The sequence below is a fragment of the Cynoglossus semilaevis genome, chromosome Z, assembly GCF_000523025.1.
Source record: "Cynoglossus semilaevis isolate Cse_v1.0 chromosome Z, Cse_v1.0, whole genome shotgun sequence".
NCBI lineage: Eukaryota > Metazoa > Chordata > Actinopteri > Pleuronectiformes > Cynoglossidae > Cynoglossus > Cynoglossus semilaevis.
In genome coordinates, this window is record NC_024328.1 from 19,546,941 (window position 1) to 19,556,826 (window position 9,886).

General features: G+C 39.6%; 2 protein-coding genes across 3 annotated transcripts in view; one reads left to right on the plus strand and one right to left on the minus strand.

Moving 5' to 3' along the window:
• The window catches only part of lysmd3 (LysM, putative peptidoglycan-binding, domain containing 3), a 5,162-nt gene extending 3,855 nt beyond the window's left edge, over positions 1-1,307 (minus strand). Inside the window, exons 1-2 of one of the 2 annotated variants that reach the window (XM_017043293.2) lie at positions 1,134-1,285; positions 714-765 (exon numbers count right to left, since the gene is read on the minus strand). The gene's annotated coding sequence lies outside the window, so the exon portion shown is untranslated. Of the gene's footprint in view, positions 1-713; positions 766-1,133 lie in introns of both variants that reach the window. The other variant, XM_008336810.2, reaches the window with a different exon arrangement.
• A 738-nt stretch (positions 1,308-2,045) lies between these two features.
• adgrv1 (adhesion G protein-coupled receptor V1) overlaps positions 2,046-9,886 on the plus strand; it is a 109,245-nt gene continuing 101,404 nt past the window's right edge. Inside the window, exon 1 of the mRNA XM_025053295.1 lies at positions 2,046-2,432. The gene's annotated coding sequence lies outside the window, so the exon portion shown is untranslated. The remainder of the gene's footprint in view (positions 2,433-9,886) is intronic.

Genomic DNA, 9,886 nt, shown 5'->3' on the forward strand with positions numbered 1-9,886 from the left:
ATCCCTTTATGACCACAATGTACCCAACTTCTGATGGCTACTTTCAGCAGGGTAATGCGCCATGTCATAAAGCTGGAATCATCTCAGACTGGTTTCTTGAACATGACAATGAGTTCACTGTACTCAAATGGCCTCCACAGTCACCAGATCTCAATCCAATAGAGCATCTTTGGGATGTGGTGGAACGGGAGATTTGCATCATGGATGTGCAGCCGACAAATCTGCGGCAACTGTGTGATGCCATCATGTCAATATGGACCAAACTCTCTGAGGAATGCTTCCAGCACCTTGTTGAATCTATGCCACGAAGAATTGAGGCAGTTCTGAAGGCAAAAGGGGGTCCAACCCGTTACTAGCATGGTGTACCTAATAAAGTGGCCGGTGAGTGTAGGTTGACCTCGATTTCAAATGAGGTGTAATTTGTTAGTATCAAAATGTGTATATAAAAACTCCATTTGAATCTAGTTTGGTGTATCATGTATTATCAATCTTTTTAGCCCTCGATAGCTGATCGATTATCAGCTAATACATTGTCAACGTTTGATAACTTGGCATACCGTTTATATTGTAGCTTAGTAATAAATCATGTGGCAAAACCCAAGATGACTTGGTCAAGGTTATGACGTTCAAACAAATTGCAGGTGTCTAGAGTGTTATATTTGAGTTGATAATTATGGATAATTAACAACAAGCAAGCGAAGATATTAACTCACCAGGCAGTCACGAAAGCCACTAGATTGGCAGTCACGAAAGCCACTAGATTGTCTGGAGGGGACATAACGTGTTTAAAAACAAACCTTATTACTTCTAAACTAAACAGTAACGTATAAACAAAGATATGCTAACGCTCACACCTATGCGTTTATCGCAATGCACGAGTGGATTTATAACCGTTGACTAGCTAACTACATTATGTGTATACGAATGAGCTTCTGTGAAAAAAGTACTAGCAACATTTCATGTACTTATTAACCACAACACTGTGTGTACGTGGTTAGAACAGCATATGCTAAGCTGAAGCTAGGCTACCGTCTAACTAAGGTATGTGCCTACTGTGGTTTGCACAGTTTAGTCGGCTATCGGCATCGATGGTGAATTATGTTTTAGAAAGGTTGTGTACGAATAAAACTCACCTCTAAAAGTGCACACAGACGACTCAGTTATCCCGGATAAAACCCATTACTCCTCTCGGAGATGATCCTGGATCTCACCTTGCTGTTGGGTTTATCACCAATCTCCCAACCACTGGAGAGCTTCTCGCACTACGACCGCTCACGCCACGTCAACAACACGCTTACGTAATGACGTAATCAGCATTAAAACAGTTGTGCTGTTTAATCACGAGATGGCGCTGAAGGACAAAGTTCAGAGTTGGCTAATCAACTGCTTTTGCAGATGTTATTACCTACTAAATTATATTTAAACTTAAATATATTTGAAGTTATTTTACTACTACGTAAACAAATATCCCCATCGCATAAAACAGAATCCCTCTCCAAATGTCTGCCCACGTCTGACAATGCCTACAAACAATTAAGGAGAAATCAATTTCAACATACCCCCTCACCAGTTTTTGTTTAATATTATTGTAATTATAAATTAGTTAAAGAACATCCAACATATCTAACGGGATAAGTAAGTTGTATTTCAAAAATCAATGGTGACACACACACACAAAGTCCAGATTAGAGTAAACAATCAACTGTTAACCAGTATGGACTGGTAAAAGGTTCATGTGACATTGCACTTGCAATAATAATTTAATTATGTTTAGCTTTGGGCTGCTGGCCTACGACTGAATATAGTCTCACCGTTATCTAGCCACTGTAAAATATCTTAAAATATATTTCAAAAATAAAATTTAGCCAAAATACGAATGACCCACTATACAGTTTGCCGCCCAGAGTTTGAGTGCTGTATTAAGAGAGCCGTATACCTAATGTAATCACTGGATGGCGCTGTCCTCCACCACTCGCGCAACCAACATAGACAAATGGGATTAAAACATCTTGGCTCATTAGCCATCTACGCAGAGACGAGCTGGAGTCAGGGAGTTAAACAGTTTTTTTTTCTCTGCTGGCGTTCAGAGTCGTGGTGTGTACAGTGGGAGTTGCTCTCACATGGCTTCAGGAGCACGGAGCTGAGGAAAGGCTCCACCACCGCTACAACTGCTCTGTTACTCCGACTATTCTGCGCCCTGTATGCGCTTCATCCAACTGGGAACCGATAGCCGCCGAAGGAAACAGACATTCCGCCGAGTTTTGTTTTGTTAGTATTTCAACAAAAACAACACAATGCTGCTTTTCACTGTCGCTTGACAAGAGAAGAAACTGCAGACCCCAGACGCGTGAATCCATGTTGACCCCAGCTTTAAAAACATTATTATAGCCCTTTTCATTTCTGTCGGAGAGAAGGGACAAGCAAGGTGTCAGGTGAGTTGGAAGAATTCCATTTTATTGTCAGTTAGCGTTTGTTTGTCCACAGCAGTGCCTGTAGATTGAATAATGATGAAGCTGGGCGGTGTTTGAGGAAACTTTGGCTTGGTTATTTTTTACTAAATACAGCATTTGGTGGACATATCTGCGTCCTGTTGGTGGACTACAGCGCGATAATGCTGGCAAGAAAGAAAGAAAGAAAGAAAGAAAGAAAGAAAAATAAAGATGAGAATATTTGGGTTTTTTGCAAGATGTTTATTTTTCACAAAAGTCTTACTTCATATGATAATGATAATATATTTGACCAGTCAATCTTAATTTATCATATCTTATATCTAGTCTTCTTTCTTTGATATTGTCCATGCGCCACAGATTCATTTTTCGGCCACCGAGTCTGTCAGGATCGGTGGTAACTCCAGGCGCTCTTGCCTCTTGTAGATTAATAGTACGGGTAAGAAAAGCAAACAAACGTGTGGTAATACACAAGTCATCAATTACAGCAGACAGCTCAAGCAGACATATTGTATAACACTGTAAGAAAACGATTAAAAGTGGTTTGGCCACAGCTAATTTCCTTTTGCGCGGTGCCAAAAATCCTCCCGTGGAGCTGCTAATAAAACTGAAAAGCCTAAATATTGATTCAGCGCAATCAGTAAATGAATGGCCGGCGAGCCCATTGAGGACGGAGACAAACGCTTCCATGGTTACATGCAGGACCTCCAGTGTGATTACTGCGCTTTGTGTGTGCGTTTTTCTCTCCTTCCCACTGAAATAAAACAACAGCGGAGGGGGGAAACTGCCACACAGTGTGAGCTGGGGTACGCGCACAGAAACGCTCCGTTGACTAATCTATAGCCTTCATTCGGGCCATAAGTAATCTTGGCACACTTAGAGTTGCGCAAATGTGCTGATACTGTTAAATAAACGAGTGTTGCCCGCCCGGAGTCTCTCTGTGCTACTGATGCCTTGCGTATTTTACGCACATGTCCAGGCTCCGTAATTTACACCTTATCATGTATGTTGGGGGGTTCTTTATGGCATGAATGATTAAACGTGAACATTATCTCTTATTGATCTGACATGATGTCATCTTAGTGCGTCCTTCGCAAATCTCTTTTGTTGCCTCCTCTGTGCTGCTTTAGCAGAGTTAATTCCTTGTTCTCACAATGAGGGAGGGAGGGAGGGAGATAAGGAGGGTGGGAGCTTCTTCTATATCCATTCAACACTGACACCTGCTCTTCTTTAAGAAGCCTTACTCATTGGTGTCTTATTAGTAGTAGTAGTTTTTTTTAAAATAAAAAGATATAATGAATCATTCAGTTGATTCATTTTAACTGTTCTCTCCATATTTGCAAATAAGCAACAGAACCTGACACTGATGATCACTGTCAAACCTCTCATTTTAATGTCCATCAGCACTGACCAACATGTCAGGGTCAGTGTGTTTTTGTATATTTTTATCCTCTGAGATCCTCACTTGCTCCTAGCCCAGACCTTTTGTTAATATCACTGCCTGCCTGGCAGGGGTCAGCCCCCCATGTCCCCTGAGTGAGGGTCTGAATGTGATTCACTGGGCGGAAACTGTTTTACTGCTTGCCTCTCTCCCCTTCTGTCTCACTGCCTAATGGTTGTGCTGTACAAAAGGGGACACTGCCATAAACACTGTTCATTGATGAAAGGTGCTGAAGTGCTGCACGTTGCAGACAGCGTGAGATTAATGTTTTCCCGGGATGAGAGGACTTTCCTTCTCCATATGTGGGGAGTGAGGAAAACAGTGGTTGGCAGCACATCTCTTCACAAACTTCAGAACCACTGCACTGGGATAGTATGCAGTGGTGAATGAGACTTGATGGACCTGGAACCAGACCTGCAACTGTTATACTTAAAAAACATGTTCTTTATCTTTGGAGATTTTGGATCATGTTGACTAGTGACTATATCCATAACCGTGAAGGCCATTTCAGTCCAATAAAGTCATTCTCATGTTCAGAAAAGGCCTAAAATAGTGTCTGACTCCTCCCAGAATGTGAAACAGACGTTTGATCATGTGAAACATTATTTAATTTACTTGATACTATTGGACAAAATGTGCTGTGCTTTTTCCACCTTGAGATGAGGGTAAATCAGTAAATCAGACTTAGCTTTTAGTTTTCCTTTAGTTTTCATTTCACCACAAAGCAGGACAAAGCACTGTTTCTGCAATCCAATTTCCCTTAATTTGACACAACCTTGAAAAGGAACATGCGGAAGAACAGTTTCTAAACCTCCAAACCTGCTACTCTGATATGACTGTATATTCTCTGTATCTGTTTTATCTACCTATCACAGAGAGCTGACTTATTCTTGTGTTATCCTTGATTATCAAAGTATCTCACAAAGCTTTTGTGGACACAAAGGAACACGAGGTTTACTGGGACACAGCACAACTGTTTGCATATGTTCATGTTTCCAGGAGGTGGTTTTTTTTTTATTTGGTTTTTGGATTTGAGCCCTCCTTTCGGCTAAGTCTGCAGTCCAGATTAATTTTTAAAAAAAGAGATAATCAGTGAGATTGTAGCTGTGTCATTTAGAGCTTTTTTGTCGTTTCAGCGTATGTGATGTTTGGCCAATGTGGGTAAATAAAGGCACTGCTGTGGGCAGACAGTATAATTAAAGCTCTAAACTCCAAGAGGAGACACTGTAGAGACTGGGAGCATGTTATGTTGTAAAAGAAAAAAGCTGCTTTGCTGCAATAAAATGAGCAGCAGTCATTTAAATCAAAACAATGAAAAGTACCAATTTTTTATCCAGCAACAGTCTGACAGTCAACTAGTGATGGACCAGATTTTTTTTTTATAACCAACCGTTATGCAAGTCCTGCTGGAGTTGAGTTTAGATTTAAAAGAATCATACATTTAGTTTTAGTTTCAATGTCCTCTGTGTTGTTTCACTTTAGTGTTTAATCTCCAAAAATCATCTGACATCTCATTCTGATGCACAGGAGACGGTATCATGTTTTAGTAGTTGTTGTCTTTGGAACTGTGGGACAGGGAAGTGGTTGGCTGTGGCCGCTGGCCAACAATCCTGAGGTCTCTTTAGTGGGCCTGACCGACCACACACTGTTCACGGTGAGAGGGTTCCAGTACGGTAGCGACAGCAAGAGTCCTAGGCTGTGACCTCGCTGTCAACTCTTATAATCACACAATCAAACATAGACATGAGCATGTACGAAATGCACACACAATTGCTACTAGCTCATGTGCCGCAATATCGGATGCTTTTTTTTTATTCTTATAGTTTGAACCTTGAATTTTGACCGCTTTTAATAAAGAAACATGATTTAATCCTAGTTTATCTGTGTTTTGAATATTTTTCAAAGTTAAGAATGTGTTTATACCACATTTTATATCTCATACTTTAATTGGGTAAACCCTTTAATGTTATGTAAACTATTGATTTCCAACAGGATATTAAATATTCACCTTTCACAGACACAGTACTTTTACTTTTCTGGTTGCCATAGTGTCAGACATCTAATGACTGGCTATGCACCTCATTATTGCACCAAAATTTCTGTTATGCACTATTTTAATGCTTCAAATAAAATATTTGAATTTGAATTTTTAAACCTGCATTCTCATTTTAAATATTATCTCAAGCTAATTTTGCAACATACATACAGCTTTAGAAAATAATAACTAATAACTAAATGTCCCCAACAGTTCTTGGTTGTCAGCTGATCCTGTTCATTTTCTCTAGACATTTCTCATTTTTGTTTTCAGAATGTTCTTGAATACTTTTGAATTTGAACTATACTATACCTAAGAGAGCAGAAAACACCCAGGGCAACATCCTTTTCTTAGATATCAAAACACAAATAAAAACAAGTTTCCCTTGGTTGATGTTTGGTTTGCTAGACTACAAATTAAATTAAGTTTGAAGACCAGTTAAAATGATCTATTTCAGATTGTATTATCTTCTCTTATTGTCTTACAGTAAATCGCTGATCTTAACCATTCACACATTCTTTGTAGTAGGAGCCTTTTTTGACCCACAAATCTTGGAACTCTGTCCTGCGCGCTATGCTTCTGACTTCTGTCTTAAGAGTGTTTCACACTCCACAGCAATCCATCAATTCTTCTCATTCTTCTTCAATTGTACCCACTATGTTCTTCTTTGGGTACTCCTGAGCCCTTGTGTTGTGTGCACACAGTGAGTGTGTCACGGAGAAAGTGTCAAAGTGTACAGCTGGTGATATAAAAATACTTTGATTGTCTGCCTTTTAATCAGCACAGATGTACTTACTTAACTTGCCTGTTTATCACTCTCTTCCATCTTTGTGCTGGAGTTTGTCATGGCAGAGGAATTCCACAAGTAGGTGGGGGTGGTTGACATGGGCACAGTGGGGTGCTTATACGTTAATTGTTTTAGAAAGATGTATTGATCCACCATGCAGAAGCCTGTCATTACTGCTCTGTGACCAAAACATGTCACATCAGTGCAAAGGACTGAAATGTCACATAATTTTAATTAAGATACATCTGTGTTTGACTCTGTAAAAGCTCACTGCAAACCTACTACCTGTACCTGCTTTTCTTTTGCTTATTATTAGCAAGTATTGAGTATGTATTTAAATAAAATGTAGAGAAAACAGAATTTAATAAAAGCTGTTTGTTTCTCCAACAGAGAAAGGAACTGTTGGTCTTGGTCAGGTGGGCCCTCACGCAGTCTGTAAACCGGATGTTTTATTTTAAAAAAAGTGAATTGGATGTGCATAATGCAGTTTAATGTTGTGGATTGAGCATATGGTTAATTGACTTGAAAAAATAAAAGCCTGCAAAAATTGGTAAATTATAAATATATATTACACATGCTTAAAGGTTTAAAGAAAACAAAAATGGACGCTCATGTTTTATATAGCCAATTATGACTAACATGACTTACACCTACAAGTGTAGGAAACAAAATCAGCGGCAGAATAAGAAATGTTCACTTAACACAAAAATAAGCAAAGGAGAACAAAAGCCTGCTCTTCAAAATTGAGTCCTAGTCAGTGAATTGTAAAGTCCCGATTTGCCTCCGGTGAAAATACGCCCCTGCTTTGTGTTGCCTCTCTGTTTTGGGAACTCTTTTGAAATGCAATTAGCATTTCATCCAGACCCGAGCAGTTACATGCAATGAAGTAATACCCTTTCTAATTTACTCCTTTGGTGTGTGCGGCTGTGGACAGTGGTTTAATCCTCTGGAAGCTCTTTTCTGTCTGGATGCATCGCTCTGTGTCATACAGGATAATCAGTCAGCAAGTGCTGAAACTAGAAAAAACTTCACACTACTCACGCACTGGTTCCTACTCATTTGGAATCACTCTCCCCTTTTGGTATACTTTCTTTCCCACTGTTTTTGAAGAAGAAAAACTCTGGGTCTTACTTTGGGATGTGAGTTGCCATTGGCTCAACTTAAGAGCAGCCGGCCACGGCCGTGCAGACAATACCTTGCTCTCTGTTTCCTTTTTCACAGTAAAATGCACACTTGATTGGCAGCTTCTTGCCCCTGAAGGAGAAATGCCTTGTTTGAAAAGTATTGCCTGACAATAGCTCAGAGGCTGACCTCATGCATTTTTGTCTTTAGAGAGGTTTTCATTCAAGTGTTTTGTAGTATCCCCTCATGTGGCATGATTTGGCTGTGGTTCAGGACTCTTGCATCCTTGTTTCCCCCCAATCTCGCCTCCTTCTCCCTCTTCCTCTCTCTCTCTCTCTCTCTTGTACTGTCTCTCTCTCACCCTCCCCTCCTTCTTGTTGACTTAATAGTAGGTTTTCTATTTCCCCCCTTAAAATAAACACCAATCTGTTTTTTGGGTTCAGGTTTCCAAAATAAGCTCTGTGAGTAACACAGTGTGTTTTATGTCAGATTTAATGATGTATGTTTTAGCTCTACTCGCTTATTAAGTTTCTTAATTTCTTCTTCATAGCGTCTGTGTACGGCGAGAACGTTCATTGATCTAAAAATAACCAGAGGCTGAAAGTACATGTGAAGTGCAATTATGGGCTAGTGTGTTGACCGGCTATGGCAGCCGTGGCTGAGACGACTGAGAATGGACGGTGGGTGGTGTTTGAGGTAGATCCTGACTTACATTGGGCCAGTGGCATCGTTTAGTGTTGAGAGTAGTTCAAACAGAAAACCGGCCAATAACCAGGACAGTGGTGGTGACAATGGTTCTGAGCAATGTGGAACACAAAAAAAAGCTGGAACAATTTATTTAGAGACAAGCGTTTCATATTATATAATATAAAGGTTTTACCAGATAGAAATGCCCACCTAGACATGGAACATTAATTGTTCATGCCTTTTCTGCAACACTTTAAAAAGTTGTGTTTACAGTTTCTTTAAGCACGTTATCGGTGCAAGAACTAACACCAGGAACAATACCAAGATCTAAATGTAAGTACTGGGAATTATTGTGCATATTGCAGTGGATCACCATATTTGTCAGCCCCAAGAAGGAAATCAAACAAATGAATCTAGCCCCCTGGAGCAGTGAAACCTAATGGTGTTTTCTGCACATATGGGTCTGTCTATATAACATACAATGACACTTTGATGCAGGGACAGACTCTAATTTCTCCCTATCTTTAACAGTGAAACATGTAGCATGTTCAAAGGAGGGGAGGCTTGATACAACCTTTTCACGTTCGATATTGATACTGCAACTTAAAGTTAAATTGAGCATTTGAGCTTCGGTATCTCATCGGACGGGCTACAATTGTTTTCTGTTGATGTTTGATCTTGAAATTTTGTCCAATATTGGGCCAATACTGATCCTGAGTATTGGATTGAGCCACAATTTGTTTAAAGGCCTCTCTCTCTCTCTATATATATATATATATATTATTTTAGACCAAAAACATTGTTTATGATACAAAGACATTTATCTAAGTTTAGCACAAATTATGACTTTAACCCATCAGTGTTTGCAAGGACTGAGCCTTTGGTGGATGCTCCTTTTACTGTATACCTAACTATGGAACCCAACCCTATTTCTTATCATGTTCCCTTTTATGTAATAGTTAGTGTAAAGCCAAACCCCTGTTTTTAGTGCATGTTCTAGTTACCTTTTTCAGGAAGTGTATTGCGTTTCTTCTTCTACCTATCTTATGCTACTCAAAGCTTTGATAACTTTGGGGAGATGCTTCTGTATGGTGTTCATGACCTAGGACTTTTCCCAACAAAAACAGTTAATGTTTACAATTAAGTTAATACAGTAGTTGTCCAGGGTGTATACAGCCTTCTCTGCGTCAAGTTAGAGTAACTCATGTGTTAACCACAGACTGATAGAGCAAAACTCATAATCACATCATTCTGTCTACAACATCAACGTTATTCATGTTACTATAAACTTTTCTGTTCCTCTTTCGTTATCAGTTGTACTGTCTGTCTCCCTATTTGCTTCTAGTGTGAATTTGTGCAGAGTAGAC